This window comes from Podarcis erhardii (genome assembly GCF_964252035.2).
Source record: "Podarcis erhardii genome assembly, chromosome: 8".
In the NCBI taxonomy this organism is placed as follows: Eukaryota; Metazoa; Chordata; class Lepidosauria; order Squamata; family Lacertidae; genus Podarcis; species Podarcis erhardii.
Window position 1 is genome coordinate 22,157,262 of NC_138499.1, and position 15,338 is coordinate 22,172,599.

The 15,338-nt window shown below is 36.0% G+C and overlaps 1 protein-coding gene and 1 long non-coding RNA gene across 11 annotated transcripts in view; one reads left to right on the plus strand and one right to left on the minus strand.

Moving 5' to 3' along the window:
• Positions 1-15,338, minus strand: part of ZFPM2 (zinc finger protein, FOG family member 2) — a 465,402-nt gene that overhangs the window by 319,734 nt on the left and 130,330 nt on the right. For 2 of the 10 annotated variants that reach the window (XM_081874033.1, XM_081874027.1), the window contains exons 1-2: positions 8,716-8,838; positions 3,854-3,903 (exon numbers count right to left, since the gene is read on the minus strand). The exons of 4 other annotated variants lie outside the window; for them this stretch is intronic. The gene's annotated coding sequence lies outside the window, so the exon portion shown is untranslated. Of the gene's footprint in view, positions 1-3,727; positions 3,904-8,715; positions 8,839-15,338 lie in introns of those variants that run through there. 4 more of the 10 variants (XM_081874032.1, XM_081874025.1, XM_081874030.1 and 1 more) reach the window with 4 other exon arrangements.
• On the plus strand, positions 8,870-9,718 carry LOC309349083. The gene is made up of 2 exons (XR_014159679.1): positions 8,870-8,995; positions 9,397-9,718. It is a non-coding gene; the product is annotated as an uncharacterized lncRNA (long non-coding RNA).

A 15,338-nucleotide genomic window follows, 5' to 3' on the forward strand; every position in this document is an offset into this window, starting at 1 on the left:
GCTGGCAAGGGCATTAAAGGAACAGTGGTGTTACTGAAAGCAAAGCCATTGCACACACTATCCATGGCTTACTGCGAGAATCACGGTCCCACTTTCTACACTTCACATCTATGGTAATGAACAGATTGCGGCATCCCAGCAACAAAATATTGCAGATTTAATGTTCGGGAGGGTGGGGGGTGGAATCGGCAACATATGCAGCACTTGGAGGGAAATGCTTTTATTCCTGTAATCACAGTTTTGTTGTTTGGAAAGGCTCTTATGCTATAGTGATTTCATTATAAAACTCCCTGTTATGCGTAATATCCCATGGAAAAAAGTATGAAGTGATTATTTCTACTTACTTACCTGGATATGGCAGATTTCTTGTTTAAACCTCGGTAGGCCCCAATGACATATAAAAGAATGGGTTGGATTTCTAAAACAAAAGGGATACACAGTTGGGAAGTGCCCTGTCTGTCTGCTGCTAGGGTAGACCTACTGCTGAAGCCGCTTCTACAATTAGCACAATCAGTCACCACTGTGACTGCCCTCCATCCCCACAGCAATAACACCAAAGGGGTATTCAAGGCAGCAAGGAGTCCCTGGCAGTGGCCCAGGCATGCCACCTCCTGATACTGGGTTTGCAAATTAGTGCAATATGGGCGGAAAGGTGGGCTATGTATTCCCGTCATTAGCTGTGAGTACTGAAAGTAGCAAGGACCACTAGAGTTCTTCCCAAGGGTCTATACATATGATGAAATATCACTGACGGTAAGATAATATCATCAGTGTCATAGTCAGAGGCAGCAGCAGACACTGTGGTACAGCTAAGCCGCTCACCTGACCTCCATCTGGCTGAAACAGAAGGAGTGGCATGAGGCAAATGCTCCATCCAGCAAGAGTACTGGGTTGACTCTGACTCTGCCAGAACATATGCAACATACCAACTTTGCCACCCAACACCCTTTTTGTCCTGGTATGCTGCAGTGACCCAGCCAGTCAGTGGTCAGGTGAGCAGCTCGGCCACACCATTGATGGTCAGAAGTATGTAACCAAACTAATGAATTCAATTAACAACAAAAAAAAAGCTTTTAGTTTCATTTGTTGTGTTAAGGGCTTTCCATGTTCATTCAAGCTCCAAAATTGCATGAACGCTGCTGCCATAAATAAAGCACTTTAAAGCATATTTCCTTCTAGTCAATTAAGCGAAAGAATGGGCAAGACAGACATTAAAGTTATCCTAGAGACAGCACAATGTCGTGCACAGAGGTAGCACCATATTGTACACTCCATATTCAGAGCATCATGGTGGCAATCATTATCCGTGCCAGTTCTATAATTACCTTTGAACATGTGCAGAGTACAATTGCTAAATGAATCATCGAAAGGTAGGTTTTCAGATCAGAAAGTATATCTTCCTCACAAGTTTCTCATCCCGAAAATGCTTACATTTGTTTACATACAGTTAAAATGAAACTCAATAGTAACCTAAAGCTTGAATCATTCCAATACAACAAACTCAAAAAGTATTAAACTCTTTTTTTCTCTCTCTCAGCTTTTCTGCTCATTCTGCACTATGAGGAAATAGCAGCACACAGTACAGGTATTTTGTTTCAGGAATACAAAACGAACAAAAACCATATGAAGGAGATATACAGAAGGAGTGATGAGGAAGGCTTCACCTTTATCCTGCACTGAGCAAGGTGGTTGGACTAGTTGACCTTCAAGATTCCTTCTAACATTTAACATTCTATGCAGATGGTATTGGCTGCCGTTAGGTACTTGTAACATGGAATGGTAGCTTGTATTGCATGATAGCTCCAGTGGCACAGATACCATGTGTATATTTCAGTGAACAGATAACATTTGCCCAGATTTTTTATATTTTCCCTCCCCCACCTATTTAATTCATTCAAAATAAACAATTTATTATTCTTTCTACCCCAAATTCAGCATGGACCATGCTCTAACTTACTTCTCCTATACTACAGTGGTACCTCAGGTTAAGTACTTAATTCGTTCCGGAGGTCTGTACTTAACCTGAAACTGTTCTTAACCTTAAGCACCACTTTAGCTAATGGGGCCTCCCGCTGTCACCACGCCGCTGGAGCACGATTTCTGTTCTCATCCTGAAGCAAAATTCTTAAGCTGAAGCACTATTTCTGTGTTAGCGGAGTCTGTAACCTGAAGCGTATGTAACCTGAAGCATATGTAACCCAAGGTACCACTATACTAAGTTTCAAATCACTGAACCTTTTTCTAACTAGAAGTCCTAGAATCTACTACACTTCCCTAATTGCTTGTTATAATGGTGAGATGCAATTTGACTTACCCTTATTTACATAGGACTACAATTGCTGCCCTATAATTCATATAGTGTATACCTGCCCATTAACACATACATATACATTTTCATGTATTTTATCTCCTTCCAACCCCTGCCCACTCCCCATCCTTTTCTGTCCCTCACACATTTTGCCATTTTCCAGTTGGCCTTCTCTGCCTGTCGTTCATTCTCACTTCACCCAACATTTAATTCCCTCACTCAGCCCTCTTTCACAACAGATTTGAACTAAGCATGTGTGGGGAACACCCTCATGAAATCCAATAGCTAACCCTGGCCACAGAAATGCTCCGGTAACAAAAACTAGAAGTGTATACCACTGTTAGAGAAAATCACAGAAATGCACTTTGACGTTCCCAAAACAAACCATTTGTAAAAAAGCACAGTACAAATGGAGAAATGTTTTTTTGAAAATCCATTCCAGCAAAGTCTATGGGGACAAAACACAGCATCTGTCAATATGCCAGAATGTTTCATCAAATATTTAATTCATTCAAAATAACTCATTTCTTGTGTTTTCTACTCCTGATCAAGCATGCAGCACCCTCAAACATACTTACCCCTTCAAGTTTCAAATGTACTGAATGATGTTCTAACTCTAAATGTAGAACCAATCCCTTCCCTCCATTTTTTAATTATTATTATTATTTATTAAATTTGTAAATTTGTATATTACTCTATACATGCAGGTCTCAGGGCAATTACAACATAAAATCACAGTATAAATACACAAAATACGTAATAAAGACAAAAACAACCCAATAACCCCCCCCCAAAAAAAAACACATTTTAAAAGGGCATTGGATGCCAATCAGCCAAAGGCTTGGTTAAAAAGGAATGTTTTTGCCTGGCACCTAAAGGTTTATAGCGAAGGGAGCCACTGCAGAATGGGGAGCCACTGCAGAAAAGGCCCTTTCTCGTGTTGTCACCCTCCAGACATCTTGTGGAAGAGGCACACAAAGAAGGGTCTCAGAAGATGATCTCAAGGTCTGAGTAGATTCATTTGGAAAGAGGCGGTCCTTGAGGTATTGTGATCTTGAGCCATTTAAGGTTTCATAGGTCAAAACAAGCACTTTGAATTGGGTCTCAAAACTAATTGGCAGCCAGTGCATTCAGGCCAGCATCATTGTAATATGCTCATACCAACGTGCCCCGGTGAGCAACCTGGTTGTTGAATTCTGCACTAGCTGAAGTCTTCAGAGGCAGCCCTACATGTAATGCATTGCAGTAATCTAACCTTGAGGTTACTAGAGCATAGACAACAGTAGTTAGGCTATCCCTGTCTAGAAAAAGGTGCAGCTGGACCACCAACAGAAGCTGATAGAAGGTACTCAACGTCATTGAGGCCACCTGAGCCTTAAGTGACAGCAAAGGATCCAGGAGTATCCTCAAGCCACATACCCGCTCCTTCAGAGGAAGTGTAACCCCATCAAGAGCAGACAATCTCTCAGTCATCTGGTCTTGGGAACCACCCACTGACAGTGCCTCAGTCTTATCTGGTATGAGCTTCAGTTTGTTGGCTCTCACCCAGTCCATTATCGAGGCAAGACACCAGTACAGGACTTCCACTGCCTCACCTGCAGATGTAAATGAGAATTAGAGCTGAGTGTCATCGGCATATTGCTGACAATGTACTTCAAACCTCTGCATAACTCCACTCCGGATAACCCCCCATTTTTCATTATAATTAGTGAATTGCAATTCTGCCAATTAACCTAACAATTACAGTAACATAGCAGCCAAGATGGCAAAGAAGTAACAGCCAGTGTATTGGTTCAAACAGGAATTAATGGCAGAGTTTGGAGAAAATGAAGGATAAGGTGCGAGACTGGTTACATTATGCTCAGATTAAAGAAGTTTTTAAAAATGACAAAAAGTTAGGGTTCCAGGTGGAGAAATCGAAGTTAGAAACAGAATTGTTAGAACCAAAGACTAAGGTACTATCCAGAATGTATAACTTGCTGTTAAAATGGAATATACAAGACGAAATGGTTAAATCGGCTATGATAAAATGGGCACAGGACATTGGGCATAACATTATGTTTGAGGACTGGGAAAGGTTGTGGACCACTGGGCTGAACTTCACTGCATGTAATGCTCTGAAGGAAAATGTAATGAAAATGATATATAGATGGTACATGACCCCAGTTAAACTTGCCAAAATATACCATTCGTCTGATAATAAATGTTGGAAATGTAAAGAAAATGAAGGAACATTCTTTCACCTCTGGTGGACATGCCCTAAGGTGAAGGTCTTCTGGGAAATGATATATAATGAGCTGAAAAAGGTATTTAAGTATACCTTCACTAAGAAACCAGAGGCCTTCCTTCTGGGTATTGTCGGCCAGAAGGTGCTAAAGAAGGACCGAACATTCTTTATGTATGCAACAACGGCAGCAAGGATACTCATCGCAAAAAACTGGAAAACTCAAGATCTACCCACACTGGAAGAGTGGCAGATGCAGCTGATGGACTATATGCAACTGGCCGAGATGACTGGCAGAATCCGTGATCTGGGAGAAGAGAAGATGGAGGAAGACTGGGAGAAATTCAAGATGTATCTACAAAAACATTGTAATTTGGTTGAATGTTAAGAAGGATGCTAGATTATAAAAAATTGGCCACCACTAAATTAGATTTAAATTTGATGATAAGTGAGACTAAAAGAAAATATAAAATTTTTTTAGAAGAAGTGCTAGATTATATTTGAATGAGTGGACATGAGATTGTAAACAAGTTGATAATTTGTTTGGAAAAAACTTTTAACGATGTAAATGGGAGCGGGAGACGCGAGGGAGTCCAAAGAAGTGATGAAATTATGTTTGTGACAGAAGTAAGATTGTTTATTGTTTGTGCATTTATATTTAAAAACTTTAATAAATATTTATAAAAAAAAAAACAGGAATTAATGGCACCAGAGTTATAGAACACCTGTACTATAATGTGTACAGGTGTGTAGAAAACACTACTGTATTACTAACAGACATGCAACTCTCTGTATTCTGTCCCACTTTTGCAATAACACTGGTGGTGCATGATTGTTGTCTTGTATTCTTGTTACTTCTTGAGCTCTTCTAAAACCCAATATTTGCATTTACTCCAGATCAAGGGTGGGGAACTGCATCCAGCTGGCAGGCAAGAACTTTATCTCCTCCATCAGCCAAGTCCGACATGTGGGCCTTACCATGCTCTAGTCAATCACCTGATATTATACTGATGTGACCTAGCTTGTGTATTCAGAATAGCACAGGCTACAAAAAGAAATATTTTATTCCTTCCTTCCTTCCTTTTCTATTTTGCCCTTCCTTCCAAAGGAAGAAGCAAGCAAGAATGCAGAGCCTTGTCATACACATGGCAATTAACAACAGTAGCAATATATCGGGACCATAGTTGGAAAACAAGGTCACATACCCCTTTTCTTGCTCTTGATCAAGGTGATCCATCAGTGTGACCAAGGCCATCTTGGTCCTAAAGCCAGATCTGAACCCAGACGGAAATGTCTCTAGATAATCCATGTAATCCAATAATGCCTCTAGCTGCCTTGCCACAACCCTCTCCACAACTTGCCCCAGGATTAATGATAGTGTATATTATAAGGCAATTACATTAAAAATAAAATATTGGAAGTAATTCAAGGCTATGGTATTCTTAATAAGATGATAATAAGGGCAATGCATTTGGTGATGGGCCAGTTTTATTAAAAAAAAAAAAAACCCAACAGAAAAATCTGGATAGAAGTCTGGATTTAAAAACTGATGGCATTCTTAAAATCATTCAGAATGTAAAACATCTGATATGAAAGATGAACTGTTTCTGGTGCAGGAAGCAGCTCAGGATTCAGAACTTAGGATAACAGCATAGGATAGATAAGCTTCTTTCTGCAACATGGTGCCTATATTAGCATGACATTGAAATCTAAGACACAGAGCATATTTCCAAGACAAAACTCCATACTGCTAGTAGGAGGTTAATAAAACAGGCAACACAAATGTTGAAACTACAGAGCTACCTCTGTAGAAAGCAGCATCCATCTACTTATGATTTTAAAATGAAGATCCTAATCTTTGGTGAAGGACTTCTACAGATCTTTTAGCAAAAAAATAAAAAAGTAAATAAAGTTATTTGCTATAGGCAGGCTATTTTACTGCACACTGAAAGGATGTTTTGTTAGAATTTAAACTGTATTGAATCCTTTACCATGAAAGTGTGAAAGTACTACAGTGTGGATAAAGTACTGTAGATGTCTAGATTTCTTTCTGGGCTTTAACGTATTCACTTCAGTATATCAACTGGGGCCACATACAGAGTTCTCAAAGGTTCATATACACCACTTAAAATTGATTTTTACCAATGTCTTGAAAGATGGTCCCAGCAATTAAGCACCATCACCCTCTCTCGCTTTTATCTGAAACTAGGTACTCAAGGTACTCTAAAAAGGAAACTGCAGCACTTCCTACTATATGTCTAAAATGGTTGTTTAAAATGTTAACCTTTTTATTATCATATTTTCTCCAATTCCCTTTTGTGTTTCTTGCATAAATAAATCAGAAAGGCAACTGTGATTTCAGTGAATGGCTACATAATTTTAGTTTCTATAGGTTAGGATCTCAACCAAAGAATTAGAAATGGGGGTTTCAATATTTAAATAATGGTTAAAATGGGGAATAAAATACATTTATGTTATCTGTAAAATAAAGTTTTGTTGAAAAAGGAATTTCTGTCCACCACAGACTAGACAGAAGTCTTCAAATGCTAAAAATATTTATCCTGAAAGTTATTTTCAAAGTTATTTTCAAGATACTGTTAAAAAGCTTCCTCACAAGAAGCAAGGTGTAACGGTTAGATCATCAAACTACAGAGACTGAAAAGCGTTTTGACATATTAAGCTTTTAAAAACAAATGTATTCAGTCAGTTAATGGCCAAATAGCATCTGAAAAACAAAGTCCTAGGTAAAACATTTTAAAATTATTTTTTACACCAAATATTTGTGACCAACTGGTACACAAACAAGCTAAATGAACTGAAAGACTGAAATCCTAAAGATACTTATGATGAATTCAGTCTCACTGAACTCAGTGAAGAATAATACTGAATAAACATATTTAAGAACTATTTGTAAGTAACCGATCCATTTTTTTTAATCTAAATGTTAATACTTTTACAATAATGCCATTTACTTTAGTAGAGTTACACTATTATGAAACAGCATAGATATTCAATGCAATATTTCCCTCTCTATTTTTGTTCCTATAACTTCTAAAAACAATCTGCCAATAGCTGACCACTACTGGATAAACAGAATTTCCTAGCTAGAAAAAGAATGTTTTACATATCTGCCATACTGTGAATGTGTGTGCTAAATATGCTTTTCAAACTTGAGCTTCAGTGTTCTTTTTTCCTTACCAGTAACATTTTCTGTTACTGCTAATCACTCCAGCCAGAACATCCCCAACAAATACTCCCACTTAAATGAGATTTTCTACACTGCAGGGCTAATCATAAAATTACACAGTCTAGTTCATCTAAGTAGCTGATTGTTACTTTCCATTTATAAATATAGCTGATCCTGATAATTTTGGCTACATTACTTTTTCTTTTCTTTCTTTGATTCATAACTCCTGATTTTCTTCTGGGTATAATTAGATGGTTCTCAATTACCTAATAAGAGGTGTGGCACTCTAGAACAGACTGAGTTATCAAGCTATTTTTCTTACTTACATTTAAAAAAATCCGCCAAAAGAAAGACTTGTGAGAGGAAGAGAGAGGTGTGAAAATCTATTAAATGAGTTGAATAAGATGAGGAGCTAGTATATAACCAAAAGTGAAGCTACCTACAAAAATGATGTTAGTGTATTTTACTTCATCTTACAACATGGAATATAGTTTATCAAATAAAAGCACATACCTTTGTCAAATATCATTTACTTTGCAAACATGTAACAGTTGCTTGTGGCCAAAAACTTTTAGTGCAGAAGTAATAACCAAATTTTACAAAGACAGACATTGAAACCTAATTGCTAAATAGATTATTCATACTGTTGACAAAGTATCTGACACAATAAATACAATCTCGTGTTGAAGGGTGGGGGCTTTCCTAAAATCTGCTGTGTCATATTCTTACAGACCTGAATTTCATGTTTCTGATTATGGAAGTGCACATCATTAGATAGGAACCACGTGGATAACAGTAATTGTAAGAATTTGCTTAAAACGAGCTTTTAAAAATAAATTTATTCTGTAGTTTAGACATTAAGAAAGCATTGTTTTGTGAGGTGCAACAAATCACTGAGAAGAACATACACTGCTGCCATCCAAATTAATCTACAGGCTGCTTCAGACTGCATTCAATATTATCAGCAATACAGCACCTTGAAAAAAATCATCTTACCGATATTAAGCCAACAGCATTAGCTAAAACTCAACTGTCCTTTGGAGATTTGACCCTTGAAACTCAGTGTAAAGAGATACATCATAATGGATTTCCACTGAGTATAAAACTGTCCAAAATCTAAATTCAAATCCCAGCTGTCTACATTCCAGTTCTATGACAGTTGCAGCAATTTTTTTGTAACTGTCCTGAAAATCTTTTGGGCTGAGCAGCATTATGTTCTAGTTCTTCAATTTGTTGTCCTTGAACATAAATATGTCCCAGTGAGATTTATTTTCTAGTAAGTGAGTTAAGGATTGCAGCCTTAACGTTGGTATAAAAGCTGTACCTTCATAATAATAGCCAATTGTTAAGTATATTAAGTGTGTGTGTTTGGAATTTGTAAAATATAACCGTTAAACACTACTTAGATTATTATTTTTTTAATGCTCGGGCCAATTACGTGTGAACCTGTCAAAAGCTAAGGGTCAATCTATAATATTCTTGCAGAATATCTGGTTTGAATTTAACTTTGTTATGCAAGTACAGATGCTATGATTACAATTAGGGCTGCAATACGCAGTTACCTGGAAGTAAGTCCCATTGAATTCAATGAAACTTAATTCTGAATAGACATGCATAGTACTGTACAGTATTGTAAATTTCTCTGAACTTTTCTTTTTGATTGTTTTATTTTAACAGACCTTGAAAAGTTAAGGCACAAGATAAAGAAAAATGTAATCCAATGCCCCACCTTGTGGGAACCCAGTATTCCCTGACACTACACAGAAAACGACCTTTACGTCCTTCAGACTTCCCTAACAGACCCCATCATCTATCGCAAAAGCCAAATCATCTGATCCTAAACTAACTGTCAACTGCTTGCGATGGTAGGGAAGCCAGACATCAATCAATCAGTTTTTATCAGAGGTGCTCTTCGTTTTTGCTGTTGTGCTCATCTTATCATCTGACCCAGTTGTAGGCCTGACTTCAGAAGCTTAAAAGAACTTGATGGCAAAATATGCATTTGTTTGTCCAAGATGTCCATTCTTCTAACAGTGCACATGCATTTTTAGAAATCTGGTTTTGAAAATTACCTCTCTGCTATATCAAAACATTTTTAATTATATTCCCTTGCAATTGTGGATTCCTTTAGCAACCAGCTTAAAGTCTTCCTAAATTTATTATTCAATGTGCTCCATATCTCTATATGGCACATAATGAAAAGTTACCTTAAATAAAATCATAAATATATAGATTTACAAAATCAAGGTTTGTGCTACATATTCTCATTATTAATTCTGACCTTTATAATTACTGTTGCAGTGCATGAAACAGAATGCTGACATGAGCAATGATTGTGCCCAATTTTACTATAATTAAGGCAGTAATCCTGTACTGTACACACTTACCTGGAAGTAAACCCCATGTAGCCCAGTGGGGCTTACTTCTAAATACCATGCAAATAATTGAACTCTAAGAGTCTGATGTTAAGTAAAGTAAAAGGCTGCTGCTTCAAAACCAGTTTAAGTATTTCAATTTAAAAACAACTGGGATTACTGCTTTTCTAAAGTAAAATTACGCATATTAATTTATTTCCCATTTCAAAGTAGGACATTTTATACAAAATCAGAAGGCTGAAAAAGTAAAAGCTTCAAGAATACCACCATCACTAAATTTTGGATTCATATTTTTCATATTAGAACCAACAAGCATTGTGGTACAAGCCCAGGCCCCGAAAACGTATGACCAGTTCTGGAAGACTACTGAAAATACTATTTGTAAGATGTAAGAATCTAAAGATATTTCAGAGAAAAGATCTATTTCAGAGATGGAGGATTATAAAGTGAAAATTAAATCTGAAAAGCAAAATAAATAAAGTAAACCCAATAAAAGGTCAAATGCAGTCATATGTATAGGAGAGGATCAACAAACATATTTTGAATTGATCCATTAACTGTAAACAACAATATTTAAATAACCTTTCCTCTTCTATAATTAACACTTATCAGATATAAGAATGATGTTTGTTAGTTCATTGGTAATATTAAGTTTAATAAGTAAAATGAATTCCTATCCTTTTATCACATAGATACGTCATATTATACAATAGGATGCACGTACATAAACTAGACTGAGGGAGAATATTGTCACTGGAAACAGTCTGTATATAGTAGAACTGTATTCAAACAAGTTGTTTTAAGTACCCAGCTTTTTAACTTTCTGGGTGATTCAGTGTTCATTCCCAAACTGGAACACACATGCTTACTTTCACATGAAGTTATACTCAACTGGCTATATAGTCAAAGACACAAAAGGTGCATACTGAATGTATCAAATCCAATAAAGGCAAGCATCTAAGTATTACTGTTAATAAGAAACCACTAAATAGTCTATTTCAAATGATATTTGTACAACAAAATTTAGTTAGGATAAAATGATATAATATGAGGAAAAACTTCAAATGTTGAATAAGAATAAAACCTTTTAACTGTTCTATCTCCTCTTCTGTATTTCCAGTACAAATACTAACTCAAAACAACCTGTGACACAACTTATTATCAGTTAATCATAGCCTCCAAAAGCTTAAAACACAGACTTCTGGCTGAAAAACCACAATTACTATTGCTCATCAATGCAATTGTTCCACATAACATGCAGGAAGAATTTCGGATGGGAAATCCAAACCGTTTGCTGCTATACACCTGTACTATTCTGAATAACCCATAACTAATCTTATTCACAATGTAAACATAATAATCAATGTAACATTTCTTTGTGTTAAAATAAGAAACCACATTGGATGCAAGATAAAAAGTCCCAATATAGAGTCTGTGGTTACTGAACAATGCAAATGAAGTAAAAAACAACAACTATTCAGTGATATTTTGAAACGCAGGAGTCAATTAAATACATACTTTTCATTTTCCTACCAAACTCTAAATAACTTGGGCCTAGAATGGCTAGTGGATGCCTCTTTCCCTATATGCAATCTTAGATGCAATCAAGTTTCAATGACAAGGACAAACAGAAGGTCTCTACCAGTAACTTCTTCACTGTGATTGAATGTCCTTCTGACGGTTTGCTAAAGCTTGAGCCCAAGCTTCTTCCTAATGTAATACAAGACTCAGGTTAAGAGTTTTTATATTGTATGTATTCTTAAGTTTTTGTTTCCTAATACAGTGATTACTTTCTGAGACCCTTAAGAATGGATTGAGAGACACTCATCTGAGTAATCAGAAACATTCAAGCACACTGCAAAGTAACAGAATAAATATTAATACAATCCTAACCTTGAAGAAATATATCCTTTCCTTTCCTATTCCTCAACATACAAATGTTGTATCGGCTGCAAGACTGGAGGGTTCACCACTAGAACAGAAGACTGAAAATATTTTACTGGATGCCCCCCCCAATCAATTTTATATATCACTTCTTGAATTTGTTCAAACATGTGTAGGTAGAACTGAACGTTGCAAACTGTATGTTTACTTCTAAACAGATTAAATTCAGTACGGGGGGAAGGGAATTAAATTGGTGACAGCCATCCACAGCTGTTACCAACTCACGATGGCAATACCTTTTCAAGGCATTAGATAAAACTAAGAAATCAATGAAAAGATGTCAATACCAAGAACTGAGTCATTTGCCACTTATAAGCACCATGCATACTTCCATCAGTGTTATATTTTATATATATCCATTAGTCCCAAAATGGGCGGTTTTGTGGATGAGAAGCTATTACAAGTAACAGCACTACTTATACCTTCTACCTGAATAATGTTTTTAACAAGGCTGTTGCAGAAGGAAACACACAAGGAAGGATAAATGAGTGTGGGAATTCTACATGCACTTCTAAACAAGACTACACATATTAGGGCTGGCTGATGTTCAGAGCTTCCTAAAGATTGAGCTGTACGTCTCAACAAAGTGATGTGTTTGTATGTCAATATTTCAACAAAGTGCTGTATATATGAACACCAATGCCCTGGAGAGATTTTCAACAAAGCTATACATCAATATTTTATTAAGGTGAATAGCAACAAAGTGGAATTCATATTTCGTTTTTACAGGCTCATGAAATACTTTTATCAGTTCAGCAATCTCCAAGGGTACATCTAACTGATTAGGCTATATTATTCAGATTGCCTCTAGTTTCTGTTTGCTTGTCATTATTCCACAAGTATCAGGAAAACTGATTTGTCGTCTTCCCATTTTTTTTCTTTTTTAATTAATTCTACCTGGCAGTGCCTAACAAAACACCTTCCTACTCCACCCAACACTGTCACCTCTATACATCAGTATGACTCAAAACCAAATGCAGACTTTCAAGATAAAATAATACTGCTCTAAAAAAACAACGAAATTAGCACACTTTCATTCTAGACATGTTTGTCAAATGCACATATTACTGTGCCTGAAATAATCCAAATGACACAATTCTCTCTCCTTCCCCCTTTGTGTCATCTCAGAAAGACAATCTGACAGTAATAGCATGACACCCTCTTGGACATACCTCTGGGCATTAATATTTAAATCTTTCCTATCCCTTGTGATTGAAATTCAGCCTCTATTCACAAACAAAAACTAAATCAATGTTCTTAGAGTTCAAACTAGATCCCTAAACAGTTTGCCACTCTCCATGCACAGATAAGATAAACTTTCTTTGACCCAAGAGATGAAGTTGCCATGACGATCAGAGAGTCTACTTTCTATATTGATATTTGCTGATGTAACAACAAATAGAACCAGATCCTAGGACTGATAATGGTGATTAATTAATACTAATATTGATCCTTACAAGCAAGAGACAAGGCTATTAACTTGAAGCCTGAAAAGTCAATTGTTACCTGTGGCAGAGATACCAGTGACTGATTTTGAAACATAATAAACAAATGTGCTAGATTTATGCTAATACCTTTAAAGAGCCCATGTCTCTGTTTCAGGTATGACATTTCCACATTCAAGTGTGTTCATTTAATTGCATCCCTTTCCTTACAACCATAAACAAAAATAAGCTTCTATACAGGGAGAAGAAGCTGTTTAAAGAATATAGACTCCAATTCATTCCTTTTCTGAATCTAATTTCAGCACCGCATCACTGAAGTTTTTTTAAAAAGACAGGGACCAAGCAGGTTAATTGTTTGTTTAAAGGCATCCTATACTGGATTAAAATGTATTGTCCATTTTCCAGAAGGCCAAATTCAGTTTCTCATATGAAAACCTCAGCATGGAACTCATCCAAATGAGTTATCCCAATGTGTATCATCCAAATAAGAAATTAATACCAGCTTCATTTATTCATGACGGAATAGCATTGCTCAGATAGCTATATATTTAAAATAAAAAATGAATCTATGTTTACTTTTCCAAAACTAATTCAGATTATCAGACCTGTCTGAAAAAAAACGCATTAAAACATTCTCTTTCTCCACTAACGGGAAAAAGCATATCCATTGTTTGGAAAACTTAATGCTTCTTATTTAAAAACAAACAACCAAAAAAACCAACAAACTTTCTTATGACAGAATAGCAGGTGCAATCTAGCCAAAAGTTAAGCTCTTTTAACCTCATTTATTTCAACAGGACAAATGTAACCATGTGCATAACTGAATGAAATTAGACTTTCAAGTGCTTAATTTTGGCTTACCCGTGTGCAATAATATCAGTTTAAAGGAATTGATTTGAATCTATGGAATTATTTGTTCATTTTTTTAAAAAGTAAGTTTTCTTAATGGTATTCTAACTGCAATTTTTGTAAGTTCACAAAAATAATTGGTACTACAGATAAATGGCTTCCTTTTCTTCTCACTTCATTACCCTGAAACCTGTATGAATCTCTGCATGAGGTATTGCGTATCTAAAAAACTATGAATTAGCACAGACTAAAAATTAGAAGCAAATTACCTAATTGCATTAATTTCCCTCACAGCTGAATCATGTCTCACGATATATATATATTTCGATAATGCATGTATTGAACCATATGTCTTTCATCTTCTGTATATATCTTGCAATGTAAAGATTACCTACTTTCACAAAATTAAGTACTTGCTTTTCCAAAAGCCAAAATCACCATACATGGTTCAAACTCATATGGGAAGCTCTGGTTAATGAGAATCTTCCAGGTGCACTGCTTTAAGGGGCATACAGTGAAATGTAAAGGTCAACATAAAGTCCACCATTAGTTGACAAAAATGTACATTACTTATTAAATATGTCTATGTAATAATCTCTAATCTCTTTTATAATGCCCCTTTAAAGGTAGATTCCCATCTTGAAATTCTTCTCAGTTTAAATATGTATGTATGGGTATTGTACGTATGAGTATTGTACTTAAACATGGATATAAATGCATGTGTGCTTCTATTAAACATACCTAATACGCTTGTTTCTGTTATGAGCCAAGTATCTCATAACTTTTTCACAAACTTACAGCTACCTAAACAAAAAAGATGTGCACATATTCAATATCCACCTGGAAGTCAAATTTAACATCTTTCCCAGATAACTCATTTGTTCAATTGTGACAACCGCCAAGAAGTTGTTTAATTTCTTCTATAATGTTATATCAGTTAGGATATAATATGCTGTTTCAGAAATAGTTGTCTTTCTTCAACATATATAGCAGTAACATCTGCTGC